This window comes from Saimiri boliviensis, chromosome 4, assembly GCF_048565385.1.
Source record: "Saimiri boliviensis isolate mSaiBol1 chromosome 4, mSaiBol1.pri, whole genome shotgun sequence".
Classification (NCBI taxonomy): Eukaryota; Metazoa; Chordata; class Mammalia; order Primates; family Cebidae; genus Saimiri; species Saimiri boliviensis.
In genome coordinates, this window is record NC_133452.1 from 78101609 (window position 1) to 78128168 (window position 26560).

Below are 26560 nucleotides of genomic sequence, written 5' to 3' on the forward strand. Positions count from 1 at the left end.
TGCCCACTTTTTAATGGTTTTTTTTTCTTGTTGATTTGATAAAATTTGGTTTTAATCATCAACTTTGAAATTCCTAACAGATGCCCTGTCTCACAATTCTTTCCAGTGTCTGATATCCATCATACCTTGGTACCTTAGCTAGGATTTCAATTTAACATTCCATATGGTAAACATTCCTTTTCCCAAGACAAAACAAAAAAATGTATTTTCCAACCACTCAAGAATTTGGAAGATGTGGTTCTGGATGTGGATGCCATCCTGCAAGCCACTGGCAGCTACTCAGAGTGGTCTCTATAATTTCTAATTTATTTGTGTCCCCTAAACTCACACAATTATAGTAATGGGAAAAATTATGAAATGAAGCAACAAAGTTTTTACATAATTATTTCCCAAATAGATAGTGAAAATTCTCCTCTCAAAAGTAATTCTACAGGCTTAACAAGGGATGAAGTCCCTCGTGTACTGGGTTACATGCTCTGTGAAATAAACTAGCACAGCACTTTTATCCAAATTACTATTAAATTTCGCCTAGGTAGGTTTTGTTTTGACAACTTCTATTTCTCAGGGACCAACTCCATTTTTTCTCTCCTTGTTTCAAGGTCAGTGGCTAGTTCTTTATCGTCTTCTTACATTAAGAAAAAAAAAAAAAAAAAAACCAAGAATTTTTCATTAGGGCTTAAAAGGGGCATAACTTCTCAAGCAACTCTTAACCTAGAGTCATTTCTCATGTTTTGTATTGTTCTTCCTCTTTTTTATTTTAATATGGAGTCAGAGCTAATCATTTTTTCTCTTAAATCTTCAGTTTTAATAGGGTCACCAAAAGCATTTGCCCAGTCTGTTGCAGAACACAACTATTCTTCCCACATTGAGGTAGTTAAGTCACCTCAGTCCTCTGCTTATACCCAAAGCACCTTATTGTCCAACCTAAAGGGCAGAGGCTCTAGAACTATCAAAGAATTTTAGAGGGCATGGAGATACTAATGAGGCTAGCCAGGTCTCCATGAGGCTTAGGGTGGCTGCCTATTCTGAAGAAGTTGGGATAATATGGTGTAAAACCAACTAATTTATTTGAATATGCACATAAGAAAAGCTTTAGAGGAATACTTAAAGTGTCTAGACTCAAAGCCACAAATGCAATCCCAAAGACAAATTGAACTTCATAATTTCACCTGTCCTCCCATCAAATCACTGTGGTTTGCTTTCTAGTACTCAAAGCAGTGGTCTCTGAAATAAGATGTGGGTGCCCAGGGGATTAGCAAGATGAGTCATCGAGGTGTGGAAATAAAATGTTATGATTTCTATTTATCATAACATTGTATCTAAAAAATAAGAAAGTAGGTAAGGACTTTTAATATTTAATATACATATTAATTTAGATCTCTTAGTCATTCATTTGCTTGAGCACGTTAGGACAGTTTACATATGCCAGTACTCTGGATTTAGAGATTACAGTTTTAACTAAACCAACCATCACAAAATGGGCGAATGACATAAACAGACCTTTAAAAGAAGCTATGGAGTAAAGAAAATGGTAATGATACCAACAAAGAACAAGAAAATGGTAAGACAAACATTTCTCCCATTTCCAGTATGTGCTCTCAGTCAGCCACAAGAGGAGGTGAAATCATCAATGACATAATCAGACATGTCACTGGGATGCATTTATTTAAAAAAAAAAAGTCACAAAATCTGTCCCTTCTTGGTACAGGTGACGGTAAGGGGGGGTACAGTAACCTCTTTAAGGGAGAAACCAGTGCTTTGGAGAGAGCATTTCGAAAACAATGTTTTTGTTGTTATACAATTTTTGTTGCTGGAAATGGTGTGCATCACCTTCCAGAACTGCCAAATATAGATTCTTAACTTACAATTTTCTAACCTGTTTAAAAATGTCCAGGTGAACAGTTTGAACAGTTTCAATGACTTGTGAACACACTGTGTAAAATATGAGAACAAATAATCTTCACATTTATTTTCATATTTATAAGCAATTGACAGCAGGGAAGATGTAAACATACTGGGTGAGTTAAGACAAAAATTTTTGCTTAATTGGTGGATGGATTTGAAAATAATTATCATAATTCGTAAGTGAAACCAACAGTGTACTTCTTCCCCTTGAATCCATGTCATCTTTGAGTTTTTTCCAGCAGTGGCACCATTTGAAGCCATGTATTTTAAAAAGCTAATCTTGAAATGATAGGCTCATACAGCTGCATTGCTAAATGTTAAGCGAAAATGTTCAAATGTAATTAAGCACATTACTCTCATGTAACATTATCATTATTAAAAGGCAGCCAAAATATATTTTGAAGCATTAACAACTTAAAAATTATTTTGAATATTCATTTTACCTTGAGCTTATCTTTTAAAAATCTCTAAGTTTTTATGTTTTATACTGTATGCAATATAGTATTAACATAGTGATATATATATAGATAATTTATGGAAAATAAAGATATTGCAACAAAAACTGGAACTTTGAGAGAGAAAATGTGCAAGCGAGGCATAGATTACAGGCTTGGAAGCTCAAATTCAGGCTTCCTGGTCTGTCAGTTTCCTCCTGCTCTAACTGCCTCCTTCCCTGTCAATTTCCCCACACTTCCCCGGTGACCACCATCACCATGTTTTTTTTTTTTTTTTTTTTGAGACGGAGTTTTGCTCTTGTTACCCAGGCTGGAGTGCAATGGCACGATCTCGGCTCACCACAACCTCCGCCTCCTGGGTTCAGGCAATTCTCCTGCCTCAGCCTCCTGCGTAGCTGGGATTACAGGCACACACCACCATGCCCAGCTAATTTTTTGTATTTTTAGTAGAGACGGGGTTTCACCATGTTGACCAGGATGGTCTTGATCTCTCGACCTCGTGATCCACCCGCCTCGGCCTCCCAAAGTGCTGGGATTACAGGCTTGAGCCACCGCGCCCGGCCTCATCACCATGTTTTGATCAGTCTGATGAGCTATCTCCTAAACAGACCAAACCGTCTTATACCTCTGCATCTCAGCCTAGAATATTTTGTCCTCTCTTGTCCATTGCAGAATTCCCACTTTTCCTTTAAGACCTAGACCAAATATCACCTCCCCTGTGGAAATTTAGTCTTCTAAAAAATATATGTCAGCAAAAAGGTCTTCTTTGTGGGGAAAAATGATAAAAGAAGATATGGTGATTTTGAATCTGAGTTCTGCCATTTGAAATCAAGGTATGAGGAAGTTGCTGAAACTTGTCGATCCTCAGTTTCCTCATCCAGAAAATGGAAATTCTGCATTACCTCATAACAGGGGCCACGTGGCAAATATTTTCAGCTTTGCATACAAAATGGTCCCTATTGTAACAACTGAATTCTGCCTTTGGAGGACAAAAGTTGGCATAGACGATGCATAAACAAATTGACACGACCGTGTTCTAATAAAACTTTGTTCACAAAAACAGGTGATGGGTCAGATTTGGCCTGTGGATAGCAGTTTGCCAATTGCTGACTGATGGAATTATGGTAGAAACTGAAGTAACCCACACAAACATAAGTAAATCACCTGGTGTATAGTGAGCACTTGGTTCATTAAGTGCTAGGCTTGGGAAAGCATCAGTATACAAAAACAAGCATGATTCCCAGAGTCACATTGTGGGGGGAATGGATAGTAAAGAATCACACAAATTATGTCAATAAACCACTCACCCACCCCCACCTCCCACCAAAGCTTACATGCTCAGAGTTAGATGAATCTCTGTCATCATTGATCCATGCAAGGATTATCTGTTACCTTGTTTTATTTGTCATTTGTCATGACTTCCATGAAGAAAATGCAGATGGTGTTATGAAAGTGTGCTGAAATAGTCTATGAAAATGACATTGCAACCTGAGAAATAAGTCAGCCGGGTCAAGGGACCCGGGGTCTGGGGGGAAGCTTGCTCCAGGCAGAGACCAACATGTGCAAAGACCCTGAAGAGGAAAACAGTTGGGCCAGCTTTGTAAAACACAAGGAAGGCAAGCTTTAGAGGCGAAGAGAGAATATGAAGATCATGCTGGATAGGGACGGAGGAGCTGGGGCCTTGTACAACATATAAAGGATTTGCGATTTGATTTTAAATCACAAAGAAAGCCTCAAATATTTTGCATATATTATATGTTGGATATACATGTGATTATAGTTATTATATAATTATTATTTATAAGGCACAAAAATGTTTTGTGAACCACTAATCAATAACACCTCTGAAAACAGTGCCTCCAAATTCTACCCAACAACCTTCTTTTGCTCGTGCCATCTCTTTCCTTGTGGGACCTTACTAGATGCACTCAGAAAATTCCTCCAGTCCTGGAATAAAAAATGTGGGCCAAGGCAGGGCATGGGACATTCTCCCTACTTCTGAGAGGACCCAAAACACTGGCAGCCACAAAGCCCCTGCACCACCCAGGCGCAGCAGCCACTCACAGCCTCCAGAGCTGGTACCTGGTGTCAGGGTTACCACTGATGGCATAGGCAGCAGCAGAAGTGGAGTTCTGTTCTCAGGGAACGCAGCAGGGGACCAGCAGGGGACCACAAGAGTGCCAAGCTCAGGTGAGGCATTGTTCCTCGCCTTTCAAAATCAGACTTGTACAGAAACAATTGGCTTGTTTTTTGTTGGAGGAGCCAGGGGTCTTACGGAGCAGCTGAAACAAGCCATGGAACTGTGGTGAATAGCACCCACAGTACTTCAGTTTTAACGTGAGGAAAGACAAATAAATGTTAAGGTTCAGGGACAGAAGAAAAGGATGAGGAACAAAAAGCAAAGAAAATAAGAAGAGAGGAAAAAAAGGAAAAGGGGACCCAAAGGAAAGAAATACTGATAGTCCTGTCTGCATGACAGTTACTATAAAGGAAGAACAACCAGGGGGACCAGACAGCAACATGGGATACCAAAAAACAAAACCCAAAGAAGGGACCGACACAGAAACTAAAAGGGGCAGATGAAGATGGACAGACAGAGCCCGAGGGAGACAAAATAAGTTCAACAGATTTCAGAAGTGCATTTATCAAGATAAATTGCTTTTGTCACATCCTGCTATTTTCAAACATGAGTATGTTTTTGCCTGTTATCACTGACCTTTACAATTCTGATTAGCTGCTCAGCAATTAACCAGTATTCGTTAGATGATCTTAGCTCGGCACTAGAGGAGATAGCCACAACCGGCCCCTGGGGTGGAGGAAGAAGAGAAGAGAACATACAGAGAAGGAAATTACTGCACCAGCTGCAGAACCAGGGAGACTCCTCGGGTTCTTGCCTGTAGTTCTACAAACTAAGATCATTACACACATTTTTAAACTTAAAAAAAGGCCTTCTATCATTTGCAACACAGCAACTTTTCCCCTCCACTTGCTGTACTGCAAACTTAAGGCAGAGCTGGTTTAAGTTACATGCAAAACATCCAACAGACTACAAGAAACGAAGGTGAGAAGTGAATGCCTGTCACCTGGCTTGAGCCATGGGCACCTTATTCTCAGAAACCAGGCGGAAGGCCTGATGCTGATACCTTGCCCAGATGTCAGTCCGGATGCATTTGTTCTTCTGAACCTTTGTTTGGGAACACCTTTGGTTCTGGTTTCATGTGATGAGATTGGTGGAAGATTTCTCCACCACAAAGCTAAGATTTTGGCAACTCTTTCAAGCACCATCTTTAGGTTGACCCCTTTTTAAAGCAAGAGGAATTTGAGGCAGAGTGTGTAGGCTTACACAAAGAGCTTCCATGCAGGGCCTAACAGAGATCTGAAATCACTCAGCACTCTTTCTCTGTCTCTATTATACTTAAAATATCCTACACTGAGCCCACAGGCTATCCTTGCATCTCATCCCTCCGAGAATTAAACAGGTCCATGATGATGATGAAGATGTAGACCCAGGGTAACAATATAAACATGTACTAAGGATGGAATCATCACATAATAATCCTAATTATACAAAGACTAACTATGCTTTGTCTTACTGATAACGAGAGAAGCTTGAATTTTTGTCTTTATCCACATAGATGCATTATACTACCTTCCCACTAGGTTGGTTGGGGAGGGGGTGGGCGTTGAGGGGATTGTTGTTGTTATTGTTGTTTGTTTATGAGATGGAATTTTGCTCTTTAACCCAGGCTGGAGTGAAATGGGATGATCTTGGCTCCCTACAACTTCCACTCCCCCGGGTTCAAGCAATTCCCCTGCCTCAGACTCCCGACTAGGTGAGATTATAGGCACCCACCACTACACCTGGCTAATTTTTCTATTTTTAGTAAAGAGAGGGTTTTGCCATGTTGGCCAGGCTGGTCTCAAACTCCTGACCTCAGGTGATCCACCCACCTCAGCCTCCCAAAGTGCTCAAATTACAGTCATGAGCCACCATGCCCGGCCTTATAAGGTTCTTTATCAGGACAAAAAAAGTGAGGTAGAACATTAAGTAGGCCACAGTCAGTATTTTTTCATGTCAAGCAATGATGCTAATACAATAGCTCTAAAACTGAGACAGCTCCAGGACAGATTTAATGGAAGTGCAGTACAAAATGTGAACAGTGTTTGGACCCAAGTGCGAGTATCACAGTGTACGCTGATCTTGGAGAATCGTACTAGGTTACTGCCCCTCTTTCCAGACATCATTCCGAAACAGCTGGGCCAACCACAGTCTTATTACTAAGTCCTTGTGGAATGCAACTCTGATCAGCGTTCAGTCTGAAAGAGGAGAAGTTTTTAAATGTCGTTTGCTCTATCTAACATACTTGGAAGACAATTAAAATCTTGCTCTTGCATTTATTTTTCACCCCACTGTGGGATGGGGATGGAAATAAGTTTATGCACATGAGAGCTATAGTCAGCAAGGTCAGGTTGAGCCAGGAGGATGCATCACTGGTCCTCAATGCCTGGCAAAAAGCCACCACCCAGCAAAAACACAGTACCAGACTTATCACCATGCATTTCTCTGTCCCTCATTCCCTAGTTTCCCGGTCACAGTTCTCTAAAGGTGGAGGTGGAACTAACAAGAAGGACATGTAAAATCCTTGAGCTGCATGTCAAGGGAAGGGTATGTATCTAAATGGGGGGAGAGAGGACACAGTTCTGCTTATACATTTTCTAACTTAAACGCAGCATGAGAAACCATCACCTGACTTCCTAGAGCAAAAACAAAAACAAAAAGGCCAGTTGGATCAATCGCTGTTTGGCCTAGTCATAAGTAAAAGGAAGATGACAGAAATTAGTGATGTCACAGCTTCCTCCTTCTGCATAGCAGGGCCATGGATATACACGGTAACAACTGTATGAGGTTAGGCACTGTTACTAGCCCCAGGGTACGGAATGGGAAGCGGGCTTGGAGGGGTGAAGCACCTTACCCAAGTCAGGCAGCAAACTGGCAGGTAGCAGACTAGAACACAGATGCACCTGATTCCAGAACCATGTGTCTTAACCTGTCTAGATTGTCACACAGCAGCTCTGCTCTAATAAGAGAGCAGCGACATGCTTCCTAGGGGTACATTTGATTACTGAGCTTTGGTGACTATGCAGCCCAGTGTATCTACTGATTACAATGACAGGTCAGATTCTGTTGTAACATAGAATCACTTTTCATTCATTTTACAGAAAATCCACGGTGCTGGGCTAAATTCATGCATATTAAATTTTTAAAAATTTAGTCCTTGACCTAAAAGAGCCTCACATTAAGGCACAATGAGTTTAACCTGTCAGTTGTACTCAGGATTAAGATTCCCTTTGCAAGACACTAAGCCTGCGCACAGAAGTTGCTGCCAGTAAAAGACACATTGCCAACAGTTTTATGGGGTCTCTGAAAATGATCAAGTTGACTTACAAGACAAAGGTTTGCCGGACTGATATCCTTGGCAATGCACAGCTCCTTGTCTAAATTTCCACAAAACATATGAGAATAGAAAGTTTGTGGGACTATAACTTATTTAATAGATCAGACCAACTTATTTGGGATAACATAGTTAATAAAATGTGTTTTCAGGCAGCTGCTCTCTGTTATATTCTATTACAGAGCAAATTGTTACAGTTAAAAGGCAAACCCCTAAAAGAAAAAAAGCAAAAGGAGTCAGTATGTGCTCCCAGAATCATTGACATAACCTTAGCTGTAACAGTCCAAGTATATGGTTTCTATTCACAATTACAGACTCTCAGAGACATCCATGTACTCCACATCTATGTTTCTGGAAGAAAAAACCTCTTCTTAAATTGATTTGCCCTTTGTCACTGTCACAGATATGTTTTTCTTGTTTTGACAGGTAGTTGTAATTCTATTAGCAGTCCATCGACTTCCCTGTGAAATCGATCTGTGTTGGGTTGGCTGGGGCTTCCTAAACTGGCTGATTTATTGCTTCTGCATGATTTTAGAAAGAGAGAGCATGTGCATGCTCTCAAGCGAGCTAAAGAGTCAAGGGGTGGGAGAGAATGAGGAGAGGAAGTGAGACACTCCTCTGTCACCAAACAGTATGAAGTATCTAAACAATGTTTGAAAACAAATTATTTGTAGTCTCACTGTTGGCTGTCTCCATGGCAGATGAGCTATGACCTTTGGTTGGCAGCCTAGCTGAGATGGGCTGCTGATGCCTGCAGGTATAAGTGACTGTCAATTTTCCTTATTCTTTTATCTTGCTGTCGCATGTTTAAACTAGAAGAAGTTGCTCATCCCTAATGTCCTCAATGTCAATCTATCATGTTTGCCTAATTTTGCTCTTGTACATCACAGCTCACAGTCACCAGAACATGAATAGCTGCCTCCAGGTACCTCTGTCTCTGTTATCTAGCCACTGAAGGTAGAGCACTTAAGCCAATTTGCAGGAGACCACAGTTTTCCAGAGGTCAGAGGCAGAAATCACCAAGGCATCTTGTTTAAAGAATTACATCAAAAAAGAAAAGAAAGAACAGGGAGGGAAGGGAAGGGAAACCTAATAAACATGCCTGTCCTAAAGCTTGAGATTTCAAGATTTATGACAGAATCAGACAAAACTATATTGAAATAGTATATGTGAAAGCTGGGCAACCTGAAAATAAGTTGATTTTTCTAGAGACTAAAGAACAAATTATTGCACAAACACATACATTTTTAAACTGAAAATCATTCCAGAATTAACTTCATGGACATAAATATGAATATCAGCATCTCATAAACACTATTTGTAATTTTATCATTGAGCAATATAGTGGAGAGATGAATTCTAAGCAAAATTATTAGTAGGAATTAAAGTTAAGTGGGCATATTCCACTTTGACATCCTTCCTTCTCCATTTATTTACCACCTATATGATTAGGGGCTTCCACCACCCTTATTCTCTGGAATAACACAGAGATCTTGCCATTTTCTTTACCCAAAACTTCTCAGATGTTGGAGCAGCAAGGTGACCAAGTATTATTATTATTAATTTTTTTTTCTGGAGACAGGGTCTTACTCTGTCACCCAGGCTGGAGTGCAGTGGTGCAATCTCAGCTCACTGCAGCCTCCACTACCTAGGTTCATGCTATCCTCCTGCCTCAGCCTCCTGAGGAGGCCTCCTCACTCAGCTGGGATGACAGGTGTGTGCCACCACTCTTGGCTAATTTTTGTATTTTTAGTAGAGACAGGGTTTCACCATGTTAGCCAGGCTGGTCTCAAATTCCTGACCTCAGGTGATCCACCTGCCTTGGCCTCCCAAAGAGCTGGGATTACAGGTGTGACCACCACACTCGGCTGGTGATCAAGTATTTTAATATATCATGAACTAATAGGTTTTATGTATTAACTCCCTCAGTAAGGTTTTCATTTTTACTGGGAATTTTTATGAACATAATACCCTAATTTAAAATAGAGACTCATGGTGAGAGCTGTGGGCACCAGCGAAGACAGTTCAGAAGATATTTGTTAGCAGGAGTACCACAGGGCAGAGGATATTTGTTAGCAGGCGTACCATTCAATAACCCTCAAATGATAGCCCTAGAATGATGCAGATTCTAGACCACAAGCAACATCTCCTCTGTCTACAGAGCCCTGTAGAAACTGATAAGTCTTGCGCTGTGCTGCGCTGTGCTATGTCAACTTGGTTAAGCTGAGAACTCTGAAGCTTGCAAGTCAAAGTTAGCCAAAAGAGGAACTTGTATAGGATTTGGAAGACAGAGGTACAGCAGCAGTCTTGACTCTTGGAAAGTAGTCACACACTTCTCCCTGGTCCTACTGCAGCAGCTGGGTGTCCTTGCCTTCTCAGATTAAGCAACACGGATTTCCCTGCCAGCTGTCCCTTATCCATCATGGCCAGTACTTCAAACACACTGGGTAGTGACTCCTTCTCTGATCCTCCAACTCCTCCTCTGGACCTTACTTCCCCAGTTCCTCCCACATTTGTGTCATATCTAATTCCTATAAGAAATCTCCTATTTCCATGATACTCATAGGGCCTCTGCTTGCTGGCTGAACCCTGACTGATACAGTTCCCTGCAGAGATCTTCAGAGAAGCCATAGCCTACAATGCTGTGCACAGGTGCATGAATCATAGCCAAAAGTTATCTCCTGGTACAAGTACTAGAATCAAACTTAAACCTACATTATTTGTCTGAGTCTTTGATTTGTGTTGTGCATGTAAAAGATAATTTACAATTTATATTTTCAAATTGTTTATCATTTTTAAAGCTGAACTTGATTTTCAATATGTACTCTCTATATATCAGCTAAATTAATGAGGCTACAGACTCAGTTTTCAAAAAACAAATCACTAATAGAACAACCATTAACAATCACCTTGAAACCCCAAGCTAGACAGACCATATCAAATATTCTGTTGAGTAAGGGTACTAGGTCATGAATATTTACAGTTTCTGAACAAAATCAATATTATTCCTAAGTGAGAGACTGAAATACTCTAGATCTCAGGACAGAGTGCTCAGGACAGATGCAGACCCCAAAGTTTATCCAACATAAGATTTTGAACAAGTGTGTTTAACTTAATTACCTAGCACATATGAACTATGGGCCAAAGCTCTAATCACATTCCCACTAAAATCAGTGTTTAACTTACAGCCTCCATGTGTCATGATAACAGGATTGAATCAATTATGTATCAACATTGATGCTGATCAGAATTAAGTATACCATTTTGAGTTGTTCACTAGTTCCACCAAAATCATGTTTTGAAACTCAAGCCTTAAATAAGTATATTAGTCTGCTAAGACTGCCATACAAATACCACAGACTAGTGGCTTAAATAAATAAAATTTATTTTATCACAGATCTGGAAGATAAAAGTCCAAGATACCAGCAGGGTAGGTTTCTGGCAAGTCCTCTCTTCCTGGCTTGCAGATGACGTCCTCTCACTGTGTCCTCACACAGCCTTTTCTCTGTACATGCGTGCTCCTGATGTCTCGTCTTCTTCTTATGGCACCAGTCCTGTTAGATTAGGGCCCCACCCTTATGACCTCATTTAACCTTCATTACTTCCCTGAAGGCACTATCCCAAATATAGTTGAATTGGGAGTTAGTGCTTCCGCATATGAATTTGGAGAGGATACAATTCAATCCATAACCGCAAGAGATACTGACAAAAAGAAAATTAATTTGAATACATGCCTTATATGTCCATGACTCAAGCTTGAGTCATATCTAATGCTCATATGCCAAGCAGAGATACTATCTACTCACAACTGCTATTAAATTTGGAAATGACTTGCACAGATACCAATTTGTAATTTTTTTTTTAAATTTGGAAATGCTTGCGATGGGTGAAAGGAGGGGCTGAGAAAAGGGCAAAAGTGTACACAATGCAGCAGGAAGCAAATTTGCAAAGAAAAATAGAAAGTCAGGCGCTGGCTAGTAGGTGGATGGCACAGGATTACAAATAGATAATAAGGAGGGCCTGGAGATAAAGGAAAAGTGATCGTGTATGTGTGCGTGTGTGCACGAATGCTGCTTACTAAGCACTAGGGTCAGAGAATTGAGAGGTAAACATCCAAAGATACAGACTAATCTGCCTATAGATGCTACCTTTGGGCCTGATGCTTATAACAGGTCCATTCAGATTTGGATGGGGACAGGGTCACAAGTTACAATGAAAAGGTAACCACTCATAAGAAAGCTGTGAAGACTACAAGTGCTATTAAAGGGATACCTGTTTCCAGCATTTGCCATGCATGACAACAAACTGGAACTTCAGAAGGGGGAAAAAAAAAAAAAAAAAAAAAAACTTTTGCCCTGAATTTTATTCCATTTACTGTAAGATTGAAAAAAACAATATCAAAGAAATGCATCAGTATATACCATAATGAGAGAATTCCAGCTGCAATTTTTTCTTCAGAATAAACTGATTTTTTATCCCATCTTTAAAATCTTTGAAGCTAGAAAAATAACTGTAATATGCAGAGCATTTCTTGTTTGCTGTTAATATCAAGGGTGATAGAGTGCTCAAAATTGCACAAGCCATACAGACAAAGAACAATTTCCACCTTTGGATAAGCAAAAACATTTTTAAGAACATAATTGAATAGCACAAATAAAAGAAGCAAACTTATCTCAAGTTGCTCAGGAGTCAGATTACATCTGCAAAATCAAAATTATATTACAATTTTCTTGTCTGATTTTTAATTTGCTCTAAGCCAAATAAACATGAATAATGAGAAAGAAATCTCAGCTTAGGAGCTGATGACATCGTAAACCATACAAAGGACACTTGGTTGGTTTCTGTCATAAAATTCCATCATAAAATCACACCTGCATGAAAAAAGTTTTCTTGCCAGTTTCTGTCTTTTCCCCTCAAAATACCCATCCCTGCCAATAGACATTCAGTTCAGTGCCTGGGACGCTCTGTTGTTAGGGCTTGTCAGCAGTCAAAAATCATTCAAATATATTTCCTGTACCTTTCCAAAGCTATAAATAAAAGTTTTACACTAGCTCCTACTAAACAAAAGGATTTGGGCTCAAATAACAACAGTCAGGATTTAGGTTAGATATAAATTAGTATTTGGTGGCCGGGCGCAGTGGCTCACATCTGTAATCCTAGCACTTTGGGAGGTCGAAGCAGGCAGATCACAAGGTCAGGAGTTCGAGACCAGCCTGGCCGATATGGTGAATCCCTGTCTCTACTAAAAATACAAAAATTAGCTGAGCATGGTGGCTCATGCCTGTCATCCTAGTTACTTGGGGGGCTGAGGCAGGAGAATCGCTTGAACCCAGGAGGCGGAGGTTGCAGTGAGCCGAGATCATGCCATTGCACTCCAGCCTGGGCAACAAGAGCAAAACTCTGTCTCAAAAAAAGAAAGAAAGAAAGAAAGAAAGAAAGAAAGAAAGAAAGAAAGAAAGAAAGAAAGAAAGAGAGAAAGAAATTGGTATTTGGTGATAAAGGAAGTTAAGACCAGAAAGGGTTGTACTGAGAGAAACTAGAGCCCATCTCTGAAACTATTTGGAAACAATACACATTTTTCTCCAGTATCTCCTAAATCAAGAGCATGGTAAGTGTAGGGCTTTGTCTATTAAAAAACATATCTACTCATTGGTTTACTAATTATCAAATCCTGCAATTCTATGATTAAATTAGAAAAGGACCGCAGGGGGACTCTCAGTCTTCATTGAAATGCAAGTCCTTTCACATCTTTCTTGCCATTTTTCCATTAATCAAAGCCACCCATAAATGTCATCATTACCAAGTTGGTAATAGAACTTAAAGAATAATAGAAAGATTTGGGGTTTCAGTTCCAACATAATTCTGTAAGCTCTGTGATCTTGGACGCAATAAATCAAGTACTCTGAGCTTCAAATCATTTGTGAGTAAAATAATGTCTTTCCTACCTACATCATAAGCTTACCATAAGGGTCACATGCAATAACATCTGTAAAAGTGCTTTGACAACTGTAAAACATTAATCAATGATGGTGCTATTATCATTTATGTCAAGTGGGCTGTATAATTACATTCAATTCACAGAAAAGAAGATTTCTTTCAGTTAGTAGGAATATAGAATGCAGATGCACAAAATGGTATACAAACACCGAGATGGGGCAGGGAATGGAAACCACCTAAAATGTTTACTGAAGTTTTTCTTGAACAGATGGAAACCACAAGGTCTCTGCCATACTTCATCTTCTCTGGGTCTCCTGTGTTTTAGGAGACAGCTTTTTCACCCTCAGTATTTTCAGTCCTTGAGGCGGCTTTCTCCCACTTTTGCTACACTGAGAATCACTGTGTTAAAGCCTGCTGACATCCAGCTCTCAGGAGTCTAGACACTTGTTCTACCTTAGAGAACATAGAATATGAATCATGATTCTCTTTAGTATCCTGTCTTAGGCCCATGAGAGTTTAAATTTAAATTCTGAATGTAGGCTGGCCTGTCTTTGCTCTGTGGTGCATTGTTAATGTAGGAGACTTTTAACTTTTTGAAGGCAGTGACATGGCAAAATAAACTTTCTTTTAAGTAGGAGATAAGCAAAAACTCAAAGATATCAGAGAAAGTCATATGGAAATTTATTAAAAAATTATAGAACATTTATGCTACATGTTTGTCATAATAATTAAAATTACTTCAAGGTGCCTTACAAATACAAAAACCCTAAATAGTAATTGCAAAAACAGATAAGTGTTTGATGGCAGATATGGAGAAAAGATAAAGTGTAGCGAATAAATTCTCTTTTCTTTTGAATTCTAATGTAACAGAAATGAATTGCAAAGCCCAAAGAGGCATTCACATTTCAAAACTCAGCTAAATTTTACCGAGGCACCTAACCAAGTATGTTATGGCTTACTTTGTGGCTGCCTTCTTCACAAATTCATGGAATCTATTTTTATGCTTTGACCTGTCAAAACAATATAAAGCTTGAAATTGCACTAAATCTCTCCAGTAGTTAAAAGTGGCATCCTTAAAACTGATACGGTTTTGTGGTAGCATAGATGATTCAATTCTTACGTGTACAATTTGTAATGAAAATATTTGAACCTCGACTGCTCAAATTGTCAATTGCATGTAAACAAACCAAAAAGAATTCAAGAGTTAATTTTATATTTCATAGACCAATTCAGCTCTTCAATTTCCCATGTCTGTTCTGATATATAATTTTTTTTTATCATCTTACAAGTCATTCCTCGGACAGAGGTCTGGCTTAGTTATTTTGTTTTTGTTTTTCAAACATTGGGGTTATGGCCTGTCCCTTATTAAAATATGTGTGCTCCTGAAAGCCAGTAAACCAATCTGTACTTATGGTATGTTGGGCTTCACACTCTAGTAGGCCGCAGCAGACACAGAAGATGGTCCCCACATAGAAATCAGTCAAAACCAAGCCTACAGATATTAAAGTGCTAAATCATTCCACACAATACAAATGCTCTTGGAAACAGAGGCAAGAACACTGATGTCTGGAGTGGTTCAGGATAATCCCTCTGGAAGACAGGACTTAAGTTGACATTTGAAACAAGACTTAGGTTTCAGAGGAAAAGGTACTAGGTTTTCGAGGTGGAGAAAGATCATAATTAAATTCTGGTAAGAAATCAGTCAAAAGTCTGCTGACTACATTTAAGGGATGATGTTAAAAAGTAATGATTGATTCATTTGGCTAGGTAGAAATCATTTTATAGAATCTCAGTAACCTGACAAAGAAGTCAGGCTTGATAAGCAAAGGGAAGCCATTAGGTTAGTTCTTGAAGGAGGTGCATTTAAGTAATCTTCAGGTGGTAATTATAAGCATAAGATTGAGTGGAAATGACACCAAAAGCCGGGACATCTATTTGGAGACACACAAATCACAAAGAATTCCATCAGAATAAGAAAGAAAATATATGACTCAATATCTGGAAGGGAATCCACTAACTAATTCAAACTCCTTTTTCAAAGGTAGAAGCTAGGACTTAAAATGATTATCTACTTTGTACGAGTTGATTAACTTCCCAGTTAACAGAAGAATGAGGACTGAAATCTAAATTTCTGAACACCTAGAAATTTTCGCTAGAGCAATTTTGAAAAAAGACATTACAGAACATGATAGGCAAGTTTACCAATAACAATAAAGAGGAAAAGTATAAGCTTACCTCTACTGCTTAGAGACTAGAGGTGGCTGTCTTAGTGCCACAATTAATAGTGAGAGAATTAAGAAACTTATGTTGTAGGAAAAGCTGATGAGTTAGAATTAGATTAAGTTGGATTTCAAGTGATGACATAATATCTAGGTAGACATGTCCTACAACAATTGGAAATAAGGACATGCTCAAGGCTGAGAGCACAGTTCTATCATTTCTGCCCAGAACTCTCTTCGGAACTCTAATATCAGCATGTATCAAACCACTCATCTGTCACTGGCACTTCCAATTTAGATTGGCCAAAACTAAATTCATTATCTTTATTTTCTGTCTTGATTAGAACCATGATCCATGCCATTCATTTTCACTGGGCAAATATTTGTTATCACTGAAGTCAGAAACCTGGAACTCATCTTTATGCCTTTCTTTTACATCACTGACTGCAGCCAATCACTGACCAAATCCTGGTTGATATTTTTCTCCTTAATATTTATGACAATGGTCTCTTATCTGGTTCCACTATCTCTGGCCTGGATCCCACATCAGCTTTCTTCCATACAACTATTAGAATAATCTTGTGAAATGCAAATCACATTATCCTGTTATACCTATAATTGTAATTCTTTATTATTTTCATTGTCTATATAGAGCTTAAGCCCCTCTCCTCCATAATCTTACCCTTATTTCCTTCTCAAGAGTTCCCACCAATAGGAATATATGGAATTGTCTACATAGTCTATCTTGTTTGCATTTAAGTATCTTTGATTGGGCAACTATCTCCACTTGAAATCCCTTCTCTTCACATTTCCCCTACTTATACTCTGCATTCCTTCTAGCTAGTGAACAACTATCTATATTTCAATACTGAACCCAAATATGACCATCTTTATATAACCTTTCCTGATCATCCCTCACCCAGTAGATTTAATCAACCTCTTCTTTGTGTCTTCTTTGTAAAAAACCTATATAATTGTATTGCAAGAGTATTTGAATATCTATAATATCTTGAATGCCTCTTCTAGACTGGATAGCCTTTGAGAACAGAAACGATATTCTATTCATCACTGTATCTCCTGAAAGAGATTCTGGTCTACAGTATGTACTTCATAAGGGTCTACATTTATGTATTATGCAGACACTTGAGAATTATCTGAATAAAGGCAACACTTGAATGAGACCAGAAATGCAAATTTTCCAAGTGGGTTGATTCAGAGACCTGGATGATATTTAAGGTCCAAGGACAGCTAAAGAAGTCATTAAAAAGAGAATAAATGACAAATTTTGGCCAGTTGTGGTTGTTCATACCTATAATCCTAGCACTTTGGGAGGCCAAGGAAAGAGGATAGCTTGAGGCTAGAAACTGAAAACCAGCCTGAACAACATATTGAGACCTCATCTTTCCAAAATAAAAATAAATTAGCCTACCATGGTGGCATATTCCTATAGTCCCGGCTACTAAGATGGCTGTGGCAGGAGGATCCATTGAGCCCAAGAGTTCAAGGTTACAGTAGCTATGATTGCACTGTCCTCTAGCCTGGGCAATAAAGCAGGGTTCTGTCTCAAAAAAAAAAAAAAAAAAAGATAACTTTCAAAAAAGCCAAGGAAGAAAAGTTTTTTTAAGAAGGAATGGGAGAAAATCAAGGAAACTTCTTTTAATTACCAAAAGACGTTTGAATTACTGTTACTACAGCATTGAAAAACTGAAGACAATGTAAGCCTCCAAAATAAGGCACACTAACATTGTTTTGAGAGAATATTATGATGCCAATAAATGGTTTAAATAAAATATAGGCAGATAAATGCTTATATAAAACAATGCTAAATGAAAAAGTAGAAAGCAATGTTAGACAACTCACTGATCACAGCTGAATAAAGATATATGAGCCCAAATTAAAAAACAGAAGATGGAATAAGCATAGCTTCTGTATTAAAAGAAAAAATTCAATAGATTTTTCTGAAGTATTTGTGTTTCATTTAAATGCTTAATATTTAAAATAATGACTGTTAGTATTGAATATAATTAAAAATTCAAACAGTTATTTATAAGTAAAATCATGCCTTATATGGGCTTGGTAATTACTACTCAAAAGTTCATAGCACTAGTTCCTTTTATAAAAAGAACTGAACCATTTATGACAAAAATTATCAAGCTATAATGTCTTGGCTTCATGAGTTCAAATTTTTATGTTTTGTGCTCTGTTTTTAATAAGATATGCCTGCACTGACTAACATAGTGTTATTTTATGTCTTTAATGGTCCTGTCTTTGAAACACAGATCACTGGGACTTGACTTCCCAGTTCTTCTGAACTAAAATTTCCTAATGTTCTTTTTAAGTCACTTGCATACTAAGTCAATCAATAAACATATATGGAAGCCCTAACTATTTGGAGTAAATGTGTTCAGTACACCAAGTTCCTTTATTTCTGATCAGACACCTACCCAGGGTCATCTTTACTTCCTTGGAATATCAAGGATGATAGAGGGAGGTTTGGGTATAGATAATAGGTTTAAATAGGAGGGCCAAATTATAATGCTCCAGGCAGGCATCGTAAATTAATTAATCAAATCAAGCTTGAGAACACGTTGCCTATCCATAAGAGAGCAGTAGTTACTCAATTTTGTAACAGGCTGCTCTGAAGAAATGCCAACCCAATATTGCTGGAGCTTCATATTAAGCAAGAGAGTTTAAAAATCTAGATTTGCCTGTGCAATCTCCTCATTTTAAATATCTGCCGAGTGAACTATGAGATTAGAGAGTAACTGAAGCTGAGCCTAATTACAGTAGTGGTCACACATTGAAGGTCACCATTTGGAGATAGATTTTATTTCACTTATGCAGTTTTTTAAAAATGTTGAGCTTCTGCTCCTTTCCACACACTGAATGAGGCAAAAGATTAGTATGGGTTATTAAGAATGCAGTGATCAGGTAGACTGTTCCTCTGGTCACTCGCCTAAAGAAAGTTCACAGGGAAAACCAGAGAAAGGCCCAGTCAAAAAACTGTAAGGACTACTTTGTGCAATGTCATCGAAGCCAAAGAGCACAGAATTCTAGTGATAGATTTGAACTTGGAAGTTATGACTAACATTAGAAAGAAGCATTCTGATGAGTCCTAGGACACAGGAAAAAGAACATAAGGGTAGAGAAATAAATGGAAGAAAAGGAATTAAATGCAGCAAATATGGACCAGTCTTGTGAGAATTTTAATAAGAAGGGGAATGGATAGATTAGATGGTAGCTATAGAGTAACATAAGGAAAGAATTTATCTTAAAGATTTTTAAGGATGATAAAAATTTAAGCAGGTTTGTAGGGCAAGAAGAAGAAACCATTCAAGGGCAAGGGGTTGATATAGAATGAATGTTGAAGATTCAGGAGACAGAATGGAAGAAACTGGGGGATACAGGAGCAGCTATGTCAGGGCCTAGATGGAAACAATTGGTCTTGAACAGGAAGAAACAATCATTATCTTATGAGAATAAAGAAAATTGTATAAAAATTGAGTAGAGATGGGAGGCAAGTATCTACGTGGGGCAGGGGTAAGAAAATGGTGTCAATTTTTTCTCAATACTTACCTCTTCTCTATAGAATTGTGATGGACCACATATGAACCTCAGAAACTTATCTTTCCATCCAGCCAAAGGCCATGCATTCAGGTCCACACTCCCTTTCTCTTAAGCCCATACCCTGAGATTGGCACCATAGATCTTACAATTTCTATGGAAAGAGAAGAAAGCAAAATGAATAAATTTTCATTTCCTCTGACACTGAAGTAGAATTGACATAAAACACCTACCCTGAGTTTTCTTTTCTAATTGGCCAGCCAAGAGTACCCATACTGGTATGAGTCAACCCCTAGACCTCACCTGCTAAGTAGGATAAAGGAAAGAAAGCACCTTCAGAAGAAAGTTTTCAAAGAGATCCAAGAGAAGAAATATTGTCCAGTTCCAGCACTTTCCACATCCTGTATACCGCTTCTACTAAATTAAGCTCAAGCTTTTAGTGGGAGAATCTTAATGGGATCTTAGTTTTCCCACAACTAATAAGAAAACCTTTTCCCTGGAAAGGGACAAAGAGCATAACATATTGAACTACTTGACATATTCACTCGTTGAAATAGTTAATTTAAAAATATCTTTTGAGATAAAGGTTTCCAGGTCTGGAAATAATGACATTCACCTGAATCCAAATCTCTCCACAAATGCTCCTTTAAACAAAATAAATAAAATTAACAAGGAATATAAACAAAACTGCACATGGCCCACCTACATAGCTCAGAGACAGAGAATGCCATGAACTTTAAATTACCATAAAAAAGGAAATAAACATCACATTCCAACAAAGCTCCCCAACCATTGCAAGCTTATGAATTTGAAGAGTGGAGAAGGGGAAACATAAGAGACTCGGTGAAAAAGAGAAGAAGAGAACAGAGAACTGAAACTAAGCAGACAAAATTACTCCCAGAAAGAGAAAGTCTAAAACCAACTCATAAAATACTGAAAAATAAGACTTGGTAGTTCATAGCGCTAGCTGCAGGGAAGGGACTTAGAAGTAAGTAGGGCAGAGCATGAAAATATCCAAGAAGCATGCTTGTATGGGAGAATTACATAAGTAGAGAAAAGACAGTGCCTCTGAGAGGCATGGCCCCTTATTTCTTGAAGAAAAATAAAGAAGAAGGAAGAAAATATTTAAAATTTTGCAGAAAAAAAAAGAGAAAAAGTAAACACCAATACCTCCACTATCAACATCTTTGATTAAAGAGATGGCACATTACTGTACTTCAGGAAAGGGCACTTTTGGATTTGGAACCCTATCAAAAATATGCCTCAAAATAGAAAAATTATGACTAACTACATACAAAGCTACTGTATAAGGAAAAGAGAAAATGCATTTCACCTGATGAAAATTCTTCCCCTCCTCTCAGAAAGAAAAACCATGAGGCAGAAGAGTACAATACAATACTCCCAACTGAATTAAATAGCGTTAAATGAGCATTTTGAAATGTTTTTAGAAACTAAATGTAAAAATTCAAAAACCAAAAACATTTTTTAATAAAAGGAAACTTGCAGGGAAAATATGCATAGGAGGTGATAAAACACAGAAAGAAGTTGAAGTAAAAGGCAAACCATCTCAGAAAAGGAGAATAAATTATATAATGCCAAAAAGAATACATTTACATATCTATTTAATTAGAGATGTTGAAAGGGGAGAATGACAACCAAGAGAATGAAAATAAGATTTTTTAAAAAGAACTAAGAGAAAAACGCTTAAAAGAAAAAAATAGGAAGAGGGTCCAACATACATGTAATAGGAATGCCTGAAAATGAAACACAAGACAATAAAACAGAACGAACATTTTAAAATATAATCAAGAAAAACTTTCTAGAAATAAGAGATAACTTAAATGTCACACCTGGAAAATTCTCAGTTAGGCATAATGATCCACACTTGCAAACCCAACATTTCAGAAGCCTGAGGACAAAGGATCACTTAAGCCTAGGAGTCTGAGACCTGGGCAACACAGCAAGACTCTATCTCTAAAAAAAAAATTAAATATTAGCTGGGTGTGGTTGCTCATGCCTGTAGTCCCAGCTACTTGGGAGACGGAACCAGGAGGATCACTTAAACCCAGGATTTATGGTCAGTGATTTATGGTCATGCCACAGCACTCAACTCTAGGCAACAGAGCAAGACCCTATCTCAAGCCCTTCCAATGCCCCCAGCAAAGAACATTCCCACTGTATACATGGAAAAACTGAATAAAATAGTCCTATTAAAACTAATGGGCTTTATAAAAAGGAAAAAATAAACACGCAAGAACACTTGGAAAGCATTGAAAGAAAAAGCTATAAGAGGATACGAGCCATGCTAGATGTTATCATATACCATAGAACAATGTAGTACTGGTGACTGAATACACAGGCAGACCAATGAACTAGAATAAACAGTCAAGGAACAAAATTATATGTGAACATTTTTCTTTGTTAAAGATATGTGATCAAGTATTTGGTAAAATATTTTATAAAGATGGTTTCTCAAATTACTAGGGTAAAAATAAATTGAATGTTTTAATAAATTGCATTGGAACAATTAATATCCATAAAAAAGATAAAATTTAATTCATTACTGACACATACAACAAAACAAAATGAAACAACATAAATACTAGAAGAAAACACGTTAACTTCTATAACCTGGCTGTAGGGAAAGACTTAATAACCATGACTCAAAATCTGAACACAATTCAAGAAAGACTGATATCTTTAACTACATAGAAATAAAAATATTTTCTTGACATAAAACACCACAAACAAAATAGAAAGACAAATGAGAAATTGGGAGGAAAATCTGTGAGATAATAGTGCAGAGAGTTGTATTTATTTATTTTTTTTTTTAATTGTACTTTAGGTTCTGGAGTACATGTGCAGATCATGCAGGATTGTTGCATAGGCACACACATGGCAATGTGGTTTGCTTCCTCCATTTCCCCCGTCACCTGCATCTGGCATTTCACCCCATGTTATCCCTCCCTGACCTCACCCCCAGTGTCCCTCCCTTGGCCTCCCCCAACAGATCCCGGTGTGTGGTGCTCCTTTCCCTGTGCTCATGTGTTCTCATTGTTCAACACCTGCCTATGAATGAGACCATGCGGTGTTTGATTTTCTGTTCTTATGTCAGTTTCCTGGGAACGATGGTTTCCAGATTCATCCATGTCCCTACAAAGAACATGAGCTCATCGTTTTTTATGACTGCATAGTATTCCATGGTGCATATGTGCCACATTTTCCTTGTCCAGTCAATCATTGATGGGCATTTGGGTTGGGTCCAGGTCTTTGCTATTGTAAACAGTGCCACAATAAACATACGTGCACATGTGTCTTTAAAAAACAATGATTTATAATCCTTTGGGTATATACCCAGTAATGAGATTGCTGGGTCAAATGGAATTTCCATTTCTAGGTCCTTGAGGAAGCGTCACACTGTCCTCCCCAATGGTTGAACTAGTTTACACTCCTACCAACAGTGTAAAAGTGTTCCTATATCTCCACATCCTCTTCAGCATCTGTCTCCAGATTTTTAAATGATCGCCATTCTAACTGGCCTGAGGTGGTATCTCAATGTGGTTTTGATTTGTGCTGCAGGCCCTGCCCACCTGCTGTGTGAACTGCCTTGGTAGTAGTGGTAGCCCTTTCCCCCACTGAGCTGGACTGACCAGTGTCCAGCTGCACTTGCTGTGAAACTCTCAATCCAGAGCATTTCAGATTGCTTGTTTTGTGGGGGTGGTACGCGCCGAGCCAGATTGCCTGGCTCCCTGTCTCTGCCCTCTCCCTTTCATTGAATGGGTGGCTCTGTCTCCCAGAAGTTCCAGGTGCCAGTTGGAACAGCTGCCCAGATTTGTATGAGTTTCTGTGCACCAACCCGGCACCAGCTGAAATCCCTGTGCTGAAAATTTGTGGCGCTTTATGGCCCAGGAATCTCCTGGTCTGTGGGCAGGAAAAATTTGTTTGGAAATGTGGTGAGCACTCACCTTCTGTGTAGTTCTTGCTGGGAATTGCACTCTGGAGCTGTTCCTATTCAGCCATCTTGGATCCTCCTCCTAGTGTTTCTGATATAAAAGCAAATATTGAACTAATGAACAAAAGTTCTACGAAAAGGTGAACAAAAGTCATGAACAGTCAACTCAACAAAACAGAAAGACTTAACAATGACTCTAACCACATGAAAAAGATGTTCAACTTTACTCAAAGCAGATGATAAAAATTAAAATTATACTGAGATACCGTGTTTCACCCTTCCAACTGGCAAAAATTCAGAAGCTTTACAATATACTCTGTTGATGAGGTTTGGGAATAAAATTACTCACATACAACACCAATAAGAATGCAAAATCATACAACCCTTATAGAGAGGGCTTTGACAATATCTAACAAAACTGCATACACATTTGCCTTTTAATCCATCAATCCCATTCCTAGGATTTTACCCAGAAGTTATACCTCTAACAATATGAGGTTATTTATTGTCACATTATTTGCAACTAAAAAATATTGCAAAATACCTAAAACCCCTAATGTAAGAGATTGAATGAATTAACTATGGTATAAACACACAGTGAAATATAACAGAGAAAAGAATAAAGAGAATATGTATGAACTGATATGGAGAAATTTATATGTCAATACGAAAACGTATATATAGTATGCTACCTTTGTATAAAAAGGAAGGAAAGCAGGAAACATGAGAATATGCTTGGCCCAGCATGGTGGCCCATGCCTGTAATCCCAGCACTTAGGGAGGCCGAGGTGGGTGGATCACTTGCGGTCAGGAGTTCGAGGCCAGTTTGGCCAACATGGTGAAACCCTGTCTCTATTAAATATACAAAAATTATCCGGGCACGATGGTGCATGTGTGTTATCCCAGCTACTCTGGCGGCTGAGGCAGGAGAATTGCTTGAACTCAGGGGTGATGGTTGCAGGGAGCCAAGATCACGCCATTGCACTCCAGCCTGGGCAACAGAGGAGACTCCAACTCAAAAAAAAAAAAGGAAAAAGAACTATGTATTGTACATATTCCTTCAAACATACTCCTTAACTTTTCCCCACAAAAAAATTAAATGTTGCCCCCACAAGTCCCTAGAAGGCCAAAATGGAAGAGAAAAGGAGACAGAACAGAGGGAGCAAACTGTGAGAGTCAGTGAGAGAGGAGTCGAATTCCCTCTGTTGTGCCACAAACTATTCAGTTGCAATAGTGAAGGGCACCAGAAGAGAAAATCGTGATCATCTTCCACTGAGAAATTAATTACTCTCTTAGATTTCAAATGTTTCCACTGAAAAATTTCCTGTTGCCCAGAAGCACCTTTCTAATTAATGATCTTTAGTTTCTCAGGTAAGCTCATGCTACACAAATCCCCTCTCAGCTATTTAAGAGGGGAGAGGCATTTAAGGCATGAACTGCAGACTATTAGGAGAGTTCCATGGAGTAACTGAACTGGCAGTTGGAATATTCATGCATGGTATTCTCATGCATGGAGCTTTTGGATGAGGGGCTACAAGAATCTTTGCCCTCTTGCTTGGTGGAAAGGAGTATGTGCTGACTCAAGGCTCCAGTGCATTGTTGAAAAATCATTCACAGTTAACTTCTAAATTAGTGAGAACAATTGTAAAGATCAATAGAAAACACCAAGCTCTAAAGACATTTCCTACAGCATAATTTGAAGAAGTAGAATACATGAAGCAGTGAGCCACAGAAAATCAGGTCTTAGCACTAATTAGAAAATTTTCTAAGCTTTCTCTCAAGAAAATTAGTTCATTGGTTAAAGGGCCAATTTGAAACATAGACAGTTTACAGATTTTCATCTGGACTGAAAAAATTACACTAGACATTTAAACCAACATTCTAAGTAAAATTGTGAAACTGATGAGTTACTTACTGTTAATAAAATTGTAATGAAAAATTGATTATTCACTAGTAGTTAAAAGCTGTTTTCTATAAGTCAGTGAAGACAGCCTATAAAGCAGAAAGAAAGAAAATACCCACTAGAGTTTCCTGTTTAATCAGAAAAGGGAGAAAGAAGCTTAATACTGTGTCCCCAGAAACACAACTTCCTCCCTTAAACCCTCATTTTATAACATTTACTTTCAAAAACATAATAAATGCTTACCTAATGCTTAACTATGAATCCTAACTAGCAAAGCAATCTTCTTCTCTTATGCTTAATCCCATCTGACCCAGAATCGAGATGCCCCAAAGAGCGATTCTATGTTTATCTATATGTGTGTATGGTTTTTTTCAAGTAGGTAGTTTAGGAGTCATTTTTACTCCCCATATCAGTGGAAAACCCTGCTGAATCTTCATCAAAATGCACCCATCTCATGTGATGTCTGAGACATCACATCAGTATCAACACTTGAACCAAACATACAAAATGCCCTGAGAATGCATCTGCTGAAAACTATTCTTTTAAATAGAAATAAGAAAATAAACTCTCCTCGAGTAGATCAGTTGGGACAAGATTTCTCCTCACTAAAAGGGATACACCTTATAGAAAGAGACCACCAGAGTGTTAGCTGACTCACCATCTTTCTCAAAGTATTGTCACACCTCCTGTCTGACTACCGTGACAGTCATTCCCAATAGTTCTATCTTCCTCCTGCCCATGTACAGACTCAAAATGCGGTCTCATGTGGACTTCCTTCAACTCATCTTCTATGCCCAGGTGACATCCTATACATATTACCTTAAATATTTACTTCCATATTTGCAAAGCTAAAATTCACCTTTATTTTTCAATTGTTCTTTCTGTTTTACTGTTTCTGAATTCACTGTATCCTACCATTTGTTTCAGACAAATTAGGTATTATCTGTGTTTTATTTTGCTGTATTTTTAGTAAATGTTACAAGCAAATATATAAATATCAAAACAGAGAACACATTAATAAATAGGAATTATAAATATATGTTAGGACTAACTAAATATCAGCAAGAGTACACTGCTGTTTTCTAAAGTCATATGACAAATTTTCTGCTAAATGTTGGACAGACTGGATACTAATACATACTCTTTGTTATGTAATTGAGTATATTTGTTAC

The 26560-nt window shown here is 38.3% G+C and overlaps 1 long non-coding RNA gene across 2 annotated transcripts; it reads right to left on the bottom strand.

Annotated features, from left to right (window-relative positions):
* Nucleotides 1-5060: 5060 nt before the first annotated feature.
* Nucleotides 5061-25528, bottom strand: LOC141584142 (uncharacterized). 2 transcript variants are annotated; one of them, XR_012517085.1, is made up of 3 exons: nucleotides 25401-25528; nucleotides 23499-23576; nucleotides 5061-5166 (listed from the first exon to the last, which is right to left on the bottom strand). It is a non-coding gene; the product is annotated as an uncharacterized LOC141584142 (long non-coding RNA). The 2 variants fall into 2 exon arrangements; XR_012517084.1 differs by lacking the exon at nucleotides 5061-5166 and adding an exon at nucleotides 19006-19687.
* Between the last annotated feature and the right edge of the window lie 1032 nt (nucleotides 25529-26560).